The sequence below is a fragment of the Balearica regulorum genome, chromosome W, assembly GCF_011004875.1.
Source record: "Balearica regulorum gibbericeps isolate bBalReg1 chromosome W, bBalReg1.pri, whole genome shotgun sequence".
Classification (NCBI taxonomy): Eukaryota; Metazoa; Chordata; class Aves; order Gruiformes; family Gruidae; genus Balearica; species Balearica regulorum.
The window spans coordinates 18,311,184-18,322,135 of record NC_046219.1 but is presented as its reverse complement, the minus strand read 5'-3'; the positions used below and the strand labels follow the sequence as shown (position 1 = coordinate 18,322,135).

General features: G+C 42.3%; 1 long non-coding RNA gene across 2 annotated transcripts in view; it reads right to left on the bottom strand.

Moving 5' to 3' along the window:
* Positions 1-1,451: 1,451 nt before the first annotated feature.
* Positions 1,452-10,952, bottom strand: part of LOC142599229 (uncharacterized) — a 40,417-nt gene continuing 30,916 nt past the window's right edge. For both annotated transcript variants that reach the window (XR_012832851.1, XR_012832852.1), the window contains exon 3: positions 1,452-1,588. This is a non-coding gene — a long non-coding RNA (uncharacterized LOC142599229). The remainder of the gene's footprint in view (positions 1,589-10,952) is intronic.

Genomic DNA, 10,952 nt, shown 5'->3' with positions numbered 1-10,952 from the left:
AAACAGCAGCGATGCCCTGGCCACCTGCCAGGCCAGGCTCATCGCCATTGCTGTTATCAAAATGTTCCCAGGCACAGCACAGTAAGATGATAAGCAGTACGGCAGTACAGCGAGCAGCGAAAGCACAAAGCAGCCACTAACGAGCACTAGACTCTAATAGATAGTAAGGCAAGCAAGCCCCATGGCAAGCACAGGAGCCTGCCAATTAATAGCTAAACAGCTAATACTAAATAGCTAATAGCAGCTATAAATGCAATCTAGCACATTCCAATCAAATCTGTCATTATCTCAAACCCCTCGAGCCCCACGTTGGGCACCAAAAAGGACTGTCGTGATTTTACCCCAGCTGGCAGCTGAGCACCACGCAGCCGCTCATTCACTCCCTCCCCATCAGGATAGGGGAGAGAATTGGAAGAGTTAAAGTGAGAAAACTCGTGGGTTGAGAAAAAGACAGTTTAATAGGTAAAGCAAAAGCCATGCACACAAGCAAAGCAAAACAAGGAATTCATTCACCACTTCCCATGGGCAGGCAGGTGCTCAGCCATCTCCAGGAAAGCAGGGCTCTGTCACGCGTAATGGTTACTTGGGAAGACAAACGCCATCGCTCCGAACGCCGCTGCCCCCCACTTCCCATCTTCCCCCAAGCTCCTTATAAACTGAGCATGACGTCATATAGTATGGAATATCCCTTTGGTTAGTTTGGGTCAGCTGTCCTGTCTGTGTCTCCTCCCAACTTCTTGTCCACCCCCAGCCATCCCGCTGGCAGGGCAGTGCAAGAAGCAGAAAAGGCCTTGGCCCCATGTAAACACTGCTCAACAATAAGTCCATAGAACAAAAACATCTCTATATTATCAATGCTGTCTCCAGCACAAATCCAAAACGTATCCCCACACTAGCTACTATGAAGAAAATCAATCCTCTCAGCTGAAACCAGGACAACAACAAATAAAACTACCAGTGTGATGAACCTTCCTGCTCACAGGTCATAATGATTGATTCCATATTTTAAAACATGGAAATTTTTCTTTCTCTCAGTTCACAGCTTATTTCGGATATGGCAATGCCTTTCATCAATTAGAACAGAAATTCAGTTTTTACTAGTAAAGTTGAAAATATGTTCTTCTCCAGCTTAGTGGAATGTCACCCTGTTTAGATCCTGCTTTTTAATTCTGTGTTTGAAGTCCTGCACAAAGTCAAAGGATGAAGACATTAGATGTGTGACGTAGAAAAAATACTATGGGCTTTAGCTGTTCATGGGACAGTATATGATGTTAACAGTGATACAGTAGATAACATAATGATGACAGCTTTTACAAGGTAAATTATATTCTCTTGTGGTGGGCTGACTTTGGCTGCATGCCAGATGTCCACCAAGCCACTCTATCACTCCCCTCCTCAGCACGACAGGGAGGGGAGAAAAATAAGATGGAAAAAACTTCGTGGGTCAAGATAAAAGCAGTTTAATACAGTAAAAGCAAAAGGTCACACACAGAAGCAAAGGAAAAACAAAAGATTTATTCTCTACTTCCATCAGATGATGTCCGGCCACTTCCTGGGAAGCAGGGCTTCAGTATGTGTAGCAGTTGCTCTGGAAGACAAATGTTGTAAATAACAAATGGCCCCTCCTCCTCCTCATTTTTCTTAGCTATTTAATGCTGAGCAGATGTCATATGGTATGGAATATCCCTCTGGTCAGTTTGGGTCAGCTGTCCTGGCTGTGTCCCCTCCCAAGATCTTGCCCACCCCCAGCCTACTGCCAAGGGGGGGGGATGTTGGAGAGACTGTCTTGATGCTGTGTCGGCACTGCTCAGTAGTAGCCAAAACACTGGTGTGTTATCAACACCTTGCTAGCTACCAATACACAGCACAGCACTATGAGGGCTGCTATGGGGAAAACTAACTCCATCTCAGCCAGATCCAATACAACTCTCTAGTGAAATTTCCTATTTGAAAGGCAGAGACTAAATGAAGACCCTTGACTTCAGTATTGCCCACATAGTCAGTGACCGAAAGCAGTGATGCAATACAAATGATTAATTATCGATCTACGAATAATCCTAGCAAAGAAGCAAAAAATAAATAACTATTGATCTACACTCAAAGACCTCAAAGCTGATCCATTTCTATTATAATTGATGGGAAAATTTTCCTCCATCTCAGCCAGACCCAATACACAGCACAAATCCAAAACATAGCCCCATACTCACTACTATGAAGTAGTAGGTCTGTAATCACATTTATTGCTTCTGCTGGCTGTGTCTGGAGATATCTGAAACCGATGCTGCACAAATAAGTATCTATAAGGCAAACCCTGAGAAAGGGGAAAGTTTCTCAAGGGACTTGGCTAGAGAAACACCAGTCTGGAAGTCAGACTTTAACTTTTTAAGTACTTTTAAGTAGTCATACAGGTGCCTGTAAGTATAAATCCATCTAGAGGTAGGCTGGATTTAGTGCCATAAAAATCTTCCTTGAAGATCTAAGCTGTAGCCATTTGCCCGAGGTAATTCAGTGTGTGACGCAGCAGTGGAGAGGGCTTCCTTATGCAGTGTCCTCCGTGGTTGCCTTACACTAGGACTCTATAGCTCTGCAATCACTGTTCTTTAATACCTCGCTGTACAGAGCTCCGGGCAGGAGGTTTGTTTATCACTGCTGATTGCCTAAAGGACCAACGTTCATTTCTTGTCAGAGGAACAAAGCCCTCCTGCCAATTTGGATGGTTGCAGTGGGTGGCTGAAGGCAGTTTCTGAGGCTGCAGCACATGACCAAGGAAAGCACCTTGGGCCTCCCCTGTTATCCATCTTTTCAGAAGGCAGAGCTCTCTGGCCATGATGAGTGGTCACAATAAAGCTGTTACTGTTGGACTAACATCCCACAGATGCATCGCCTCCACCAAGAATTCTCAATAAAACCCAAGAAGCATTTTTTTAAAAAAACCCCTCATAACTGCTCAGATAATCCCAATTGCAAATCTTCAAAATACTTTGCATATCATGAGGATTAAGCATTATTTGCTTTGGGTCACCCATGCCTTGGAGATTATTGGTTACAGATTTGCTTTTACTCTTGATAGTATCTTATTGTATTGAAAAAACTATTTTTTCTTGCTAGCAAGTTCTTCTTCTATTGGAACTGATGTATTATGTCATTCACAAAAGATTTGTGACATTATTTGTGACATATGAGATGTCATTCACAGAAGACCTTTATAGGTGTTAGCTGTGGAGAGAGTAATATTATCTTGATAAGCTGCATTTTCTAAACACCTCGTGGAGTTTGTAACTTTCTTATGCTGTTCTACATCTTAAAAGCAAGCTTAAAATAGACAGAAATTGAATGTGCAACACAGATGTGCTGGTTTTGGCTAGGATAGTTAATTTTCTTCATAGTAGCTAGTATGAGGCTATGTTTTGGATTTGTGCTGGAAACAGTGTTGATAATACAAAGATGTTTACAAAGATGTTTTTGTTATTGCTGAGCAGTGCTTACACAGAGTCAAGACCTTTTCTGCTTCTCACACCACCCCACCAGCAAGTAGGCTGGGGATGCACAAAAAGTTGGGAGGGGACACAGCCGGGACAGCTGACCCCAACTGACCAAAGGGATATTCCATACCATATGACGTCATGCTCAGCAATAACTCTTGATGTATTTGTTATGATTGGTCATAGGAAAAGTAGATAGACCTTTGGCTAGTGGAAATGGAAGATATATTATTGTTTTCATTAGCAATTGCAACTTAAGTGTTAGAAAAAAGGCATATATTTTCCTTTAAAGGGATATTGGTTACCAAGTTGTAAATGCTGTAATAAAAACTAATATGCGTATGGGGTGTGATTAGCAAGATAAAGCATTAAAAATTAAAATTCCAATAATTATTTAGAGTTTTTTCCTTGCATTTTTCTCTGCTTAGACAATGAGAGGAGGCTAGTGTGTTGGATCTTTTTAAAAATCTATTTGGTTTCACTTACTAGCTTTTATAGTGAGACGTTTCTTAGAAATGTAGCAACATTAGGAGCCTCTTAAAATATGAACTAATCTTAAATTTTTGTATTAACTTTATGTTTTTGTTTAAAAAGTTTTTATTAAATCTAGAATTTCGGTCTAAGTTACCCTGACATCACCCCTTTAAGAAAATGTCAGCATATAGTAAGCACTCTGGCTATGCTTTAAATTTTATTATTGTAGAGGGAGGTTTGGGAGGAGGGGGAGGCAGGGGGATGTTGGACAATTCAGAGCAAAGGGGAAGAAAACCTAACAAATTTTTGGTACTGTCCAATTCCTGAGTTAAGCCATGAACTCTATATTTGGCTTGAAATAAGGAATTTTCTCCTTAAGAGCTGTCCTTGCAGTCAATATAAACTGTTCTACAATGTTTAGTTACCAGCAGAGAGATACTACAGGAGACAATAAAACAAACTGTTGTGAAGCATTGACCATTGTAAGGGAGCCCTGATTCATAGACTGTACTGTACATTGCATAATGGTGCAGCTATTCCCCTACATGTTTTCAATGTTATGGCATGTTACATAATAAGAGGGCTTCCAATGCACATAAGTAGTTCTTTTGGGAGGAATGACAGAGAGATCAATAAAGCTGTTTGTGAGGAAGGAATGCAAATCCAGGCATGATGATAGAGACTGAATTACCTTTCCTTTATTCCTTAGAAAACTTTTAAAAAGAATATGATGTTCACCTCTTTGCCTGTCTTTGTACTTTTTAAAGACTTACTACTCTAATAAACGATGATTTTGGAAACAATACTTTCTGATGATGGAAGAGTCAAAAATCCCTTAAAACCTAACTGAGGCATTAGAAATAAAAGTACCCTTTGAGTAAAATTTTACCATTTTGAATGAACTATGTATTCAATCAAAGTCATTGTTGTGGTTTTGCCCCAGCCGGCAGCTAAGCACCACATAGCTGCTCACTCACTCCCCCCTGGTGGGTTGGAAGAGAGAATTGGAAGAGTGAAAGTGAGAAAACTCGTGGGTTGAGATAAAGACAGTTTAATAGGTAAAGCAAAAGCCGCGTGCATAAGCAAGGCAAAAGAAGGAATTCATTCACTACTTCCCATCAGCACACAGCTTCAGCCGTCTCCAGGAAAGCAGGGCTCCATCATGCGTAATGGTTACTTGGGAAGACAAATGCCATCACTCTGAACGTCCCCCTTTCCTTCTTCTTCCCCCAGCTTTATATGCTGAGCATGACATCATATGGTATGGAATATCCCTTTGGTCAGTTGGGGTCAGCTGTCCCGGCTGTGTCCCCTCCCAACCTCTTGCCCACCCCCAGCCTACTGCTGAGGGGGGGGAGAAACGTTGGAGAGACAGCCTTGATGTTTGCCAGCACTGCTCAGTAATAGCCAAAACACTGGTGTGTTATCAACACCTTGCTAGCTACCAATACACAGCACAGCACTATGAGGGCTGCTCTGGGGAAAATTTTCCTCCATCTCAGCCAGACCCAATACACAGCACAAATCCAAAACATAGCCCCATACTCACTACTATGAAGAAAATTAACTCTATCCCAACCAAAACCAACACAGTCTTGAAACACTACTTAAAAAGAAGCCATTACTTTTTGTCTTTCATTTATGAATCTCCATAAAAGTAGGATAAAAAGTTCTTTGTAAAATGCTGCTTGACAACTCAGTTGCTGACCTGAAATCTTATGCTAATCCAGTGTATGCAACTGAATAATGAACTGAGAATGAGATTACCTACTCTAGGTTTTTATTTATACTACTACAAAAGCAGCAATCTTACTGTATATTTAAACAATGTATAAAAGAGAGTGCATGCAAATAAAGAATGTCAAGTAGATATAAACTGGAACTGGCTAGAGTAAGGAGGCTTTGGAGCTGTATCTTCTCTTATAGAACATTTTACAGTCTGCTAAGAACCCTGTGTATTTTATCATCATCATCATGGATGATGGCTGTTGTTGAAATCTGAAGTACTGACATAGAAGTTTTGGATGTAACTTCTGCAAAGAAAGTACTACCAGAATGCATCACAGGACAGAATGGTCTTTGTGAGATTTCTCCCTTCAAGTGCAATTCAAAAGAATGCAATAAAATGGGTTTATTTTGTACTGAAATGCAACAATTGGCAAGTCATCTTGCAACTAAAACAAAAGATTAAACCCGTATTAAGGTTGAATGTGGTATAACATCAAAAGGTTGAAACTAAAGTCTTTAGCTCACAGGTATTAAGACTGCTGGCAGTGAACTCATTCATGGTTTTGGATATTGGCTCTTTCAAATGTGGTTAACCTCATTCAATTAAAATAAAAATGGGAGACTGTTTATACTGTTTCTAGAAGGAGCACAGGACAAAAAGAAAAACAACTTAGCACTTACTCAACTGAGGAGAACAGAGAAGGTATGGGAACAGAGAATGAAAAGAGGATGATAAAGGATGTTGAAAGGAAAAAAGACAAAAATTATAAATATGTAAACATATGCAATACGTAAGAATGCAAATAACTGTGGGTTCTGAAAATATGAGGACTTTTCTTGTATTGTCCATAGTATGTGGGCACTGAGCAGTTCACAATAACAACTAAATTGTATATTTTCTAAACTGAGGCAAGAGTTGGTGTTAGATTTCTGTACAAAACTGATGTATTCCTCAGTAGAACTATTGCTGTGAATGGAGTATAATCTTAAATTTATACTTAGACATAGGAACCAATTGTTTACATTAATTTGGTCATATGGCTTGAGCTGTAATAATTTTTTAATTAAAACAAACCATTTTCAAAGGACAGTCTTCAAGAATATTTTCTCTAAAGCTGTGGCACTGGTCAAGACAGCTAGCATGTGCAGTTTGGATACTCATCTTTTTCTAGTATCCAACTGGCATATTCCTCCAGTAGGCTAGAGGAGAACCCACACTAAAGTGAGGAATATTTAACTGAATATCTTTTGAACACCATTTAATTTATTGTTCAGGTAGAGTACCAGAGGTTGGAGGGCCAAAACCAGTTTTTCTACAAAAGGCAGGGGTGAAAGGCATCAGCGTGCAAGTGGCCAAACAAGCTGTTGAAAGCAAAGGTAAGTAAATACAATGCTCCCCTTTCTGCTCTTACCTATAGATTGCCTTAACCGTCCTAGGCTGATGAGCCATCCAGGGTTAGGATGGATGTAGAACTGAAACACGTGCTCATGCTGCCAATCAGAAGCCTGCTAAAAATCAGAAAACTCAAGTTAGAAAGCTTTAAATTCATACCATTTCCTCCCTGTAGTTATAAACCCTAAATGAAGTCTGTTCTCAGGAGATAAACCTTTGTGTGCATGTTTGTCCTGGTTTTTGGCTAGGATAGAGTTAATTTTCACAAGAAGCTAGGAGGAGACACAGCCAGGACAGGTGATCCAAACTAGCCAAAGGGGTATTCCATACCATGTCATGCTCAGCATATAAAGGAGGCTGGCCAAGGAGGAGTAGAGGCTCCAGGAAGGGCTGAATGTGGGCTGAGTATCTGGTTGTGGGGTCATCAGGTAAGCAAACTGCATTGTGTATCACCTGCTTTGCATATTCTAAGTACTGTTGTTATTTTCCTCTCCCTTTGCTGTCCTAGTAAACTATCTTTATCCCAACCCACGAGTTTTACCTTTTTCTTCTGATTATCCTCCCCATCCCACTGGGAGGGGAGCAGTGAGCAAGTGGCTGCATGGTGCTCAGCTGCAAGCTGTGGCTAAATCACGACAGTCATTTTTGGTGCCCAACGTGGGGCACAAAGGGTTAAGATAATGACAGCTCTGACCAGAGCATGTTAAAACAAAAGTTGTTACACACATTTATTCTACTAGTTAAATAGTCGCTGGTCAGAATGGTGTTTTGTTTGTTCACGTGGCTGTGGTATGTAAACCCTTACTTACTGTATGTATTCCCTGTGGCGCTGTTTATCATCTCTAGGAGAGGGGTCCAGATTCTCATGTTGCTGTACTGTGCAATATCGACTTATGATATGATAACATCAATGGTCATGAGCTTAAGCTGTTATTTCTATGTGGCATTGCTGTCATGTCCGTACCTCAGACGACATCTCTCAGAACTGATTAATAATCACACCCAATCTATGGGGAAGACAGAGGGGCATACTCAAACCCCAGCGATGGGCACTGACACTACTCAAACCCCAGTGACAGGCAGTGCAACTGAGCCAAAAAAACCAACCCATGTCAGTATCAGTGGCCCCTATACAGAAGAATTTCCTTTCTTACCTTTACTCTCTGTTGTTAACTAAACTCAACATCCGTCACACACATTCACCTCATAATCACAAATGATGATTAAAAATGTCATTTTGGCCTCCAGACAGGGGGTAGAAGTACCTAGTGATGTTAGCCAGCAGGAGTCAGAAGATTCTTACTTCCTGTTTTATTTGTGTAAGGGTGTGATAAGCTTGTGAGGACTGGAAACAAATGCATTGCAAATTCTTAGCAAGCTCTCCATAAGACTCACAATAGTAAGATCATCCAGACACACATGAACGGGCACAATCCAGTGTGTCCATCCACTGTCATATGTGCAGTCCAAATCAGTTCATCATTTGCACTTTGAGAATTTATTAGAAAAATCAGCTTATAAACACAGGATAACCATGTATTCAACTACTTCTGGAGTACAGTTTGTGGCTTGACAATTAGTAGTATTTCATCATAACATAACAAACCTTTTAATCGTTTGTGATTAAGGAAGAAGGTAAGAAGAAGGTAAGGAAACTCTGAGATCTGCAGTTGTAGACATTTAATGGCCCTAAGTAATCCAAAAAAACCTGTATTGCTGTTATCTGCTCACTCATAATGTTGTCAGCTCAAAGGATTTTATCAAGAATATTCCAGTACATGATATTTTTCTTAAAATCCCAGTTCATGAAGAACCTCACTTTTCTGTTTTTAAGCAGGAGCATCCGGTGCTTACTTTAAGCACTCAATTTGTATGGAAACCCTAAAGCACTCAAAGAATCTATCCTTCCTGCAGAACTTAAGCAGACAGGATCTCCCTCTACAGACCTCCAAAGGCACTTCTTTCTCTCCCTTGATGAGAAAGGGATCCTAGAGTAGTGTCCTGATGGGGTTCAAAATGAAGCCCCAGGTTAGGTGGCCTGGGTACCAAATGAAGTTTCTCATGCTGAGGTTTAAAGATGTACACCCCTCATGACTAAAACTTCAAAGTCAAAAGGCAAAGCATGGTGCATTTTATGACGCGTCGAGTCATGATTTTGAATCATAGAATCATCATAGAATGGTTTGGGTTGGAAGGGACCTCAAAGATCATCTAGGTCCAACACCCCTGCTGCGGGCAGGGACGCCCTCCACTAGACCACCTTGCCCAAAGCCTCATCCAACCTGGCCTTAAACACCTCCAGGGAGGGGGCCTCCACAACCTCTCTGGGCAACCTGTTCCACTGCCTCACCACTCTCACAGTAAAGAATTTCTTCCTAACATCTAATCTGAATCGACCCTCCTTCAGCTTGAACCCATTACCCCTTGTCCTGTCACTACACTCCCTGATAAACAGTCCCTCACCATCTTTCCTGTAGGCCCCCTTCAGGTACTGGAAGGCTGCAATTAGATCTCCCTGGAGCCTTCTCTTCTCCAGGCTGAACAATCCCAACTCTCTCAGCCTGTCCTCATAGGAGAGGTGCTCCAGCCCTCTGGTCAGCTTCATGGCCCTCCTCTGGCCTCGCTCCAACAGCTCCATGTCTCTCCTGTACTGGGGCCCCCAGAGCTGGACGCAGTACTCCAGGTGGGGTCTCACGAGAGCAGAGTAGAGGGGCAGGATCACCTCCCTCGACCTGCTGGTCACGCCTCTTTTGATGCAGCCCAGGACACGGTTGGCTTTCTGGGCTGCAAGCGCACACTGCCGGCTCATGCTGAGCTTCTCATCAATCAATACCCCCAAGTCCTTCTCCTCGGGACTGCTCTCAATCCATTCTCTGCCCAGCCTGTAGTTGTGCTTGAGATTGCGCCGACCCACGTGCAGGACCTTGCACTTGGCCTTGTTGAACTTCATGCGGTTCGCACGGACCCACCTCTCCAGCCTGTCAAGGTCCCTCTGGATGGCATCCCTTCCCTCCAGCGTGTCGACCCCACCACACAGCTTGGGGTCATCGGCAAACTTGCTGAGGGTGCACTCGATCCCACTGTCCGTGTCACCGACAAAGATGTTGAACGGTGCCGGTCCCAGTACCGACCCCTGAGGAACGACACTCGTCACCGTTCTGCACTTGGACATTGAGCCGTTGACCACAACTCTCTGAGTGCGACCATCCAGCCAATTCCTTATCCACCGAGTGGTCCATCCATCAAATCCATGTCTCTCCAATTTAGAGACAAGGATGTCGTGCGGGACAGTGTCAAATGCCTTGCACAAGTCCAGGAAGATGACGTCAGTTGCCCTTCCCTTGTCCACGGATGCTGTAACCCCATCATAGAAGGCCACCAAATTTGTCAGGCACGATTTGCCCTTAGTGAAGCCGTGTTGGCTGTTTCGCGAGGATTGAAAGATCGTCTGTCGATAATTTGGCAAGGACTCAAAGGCCTGATTTCTCAAGGTTCACCAACTGCCTGTTGATGAATGCCAGCACATAAAAGTGAGTAATTCATGAAACTCACGAAAAGGAAAATTTTAATCATAGGTTAACCTCTGTGTGTGTGTGTGCAATTTGGTTCAGAACTATTTGCCTGCCTGTCTGTGTGTAATTTGATCCAGGAATGTTTGTCTGCCTGGCTATATGTGTGATTTGATTTAACTCCCATCTGTGTGTGCAACCCTGCTGTAAGTTTCGGGTGACCCTTGCCATTTTCGAATCTTTAACTAAGTTGCTATTTTGATTGCAACAAATTCCATTGAATCACTCTGTTAAATTGGCTGATAACCAAGTGCTGTTAATAATTATACAACCTAAAATTGTGATTTCCAAAACAATCTCATAGAC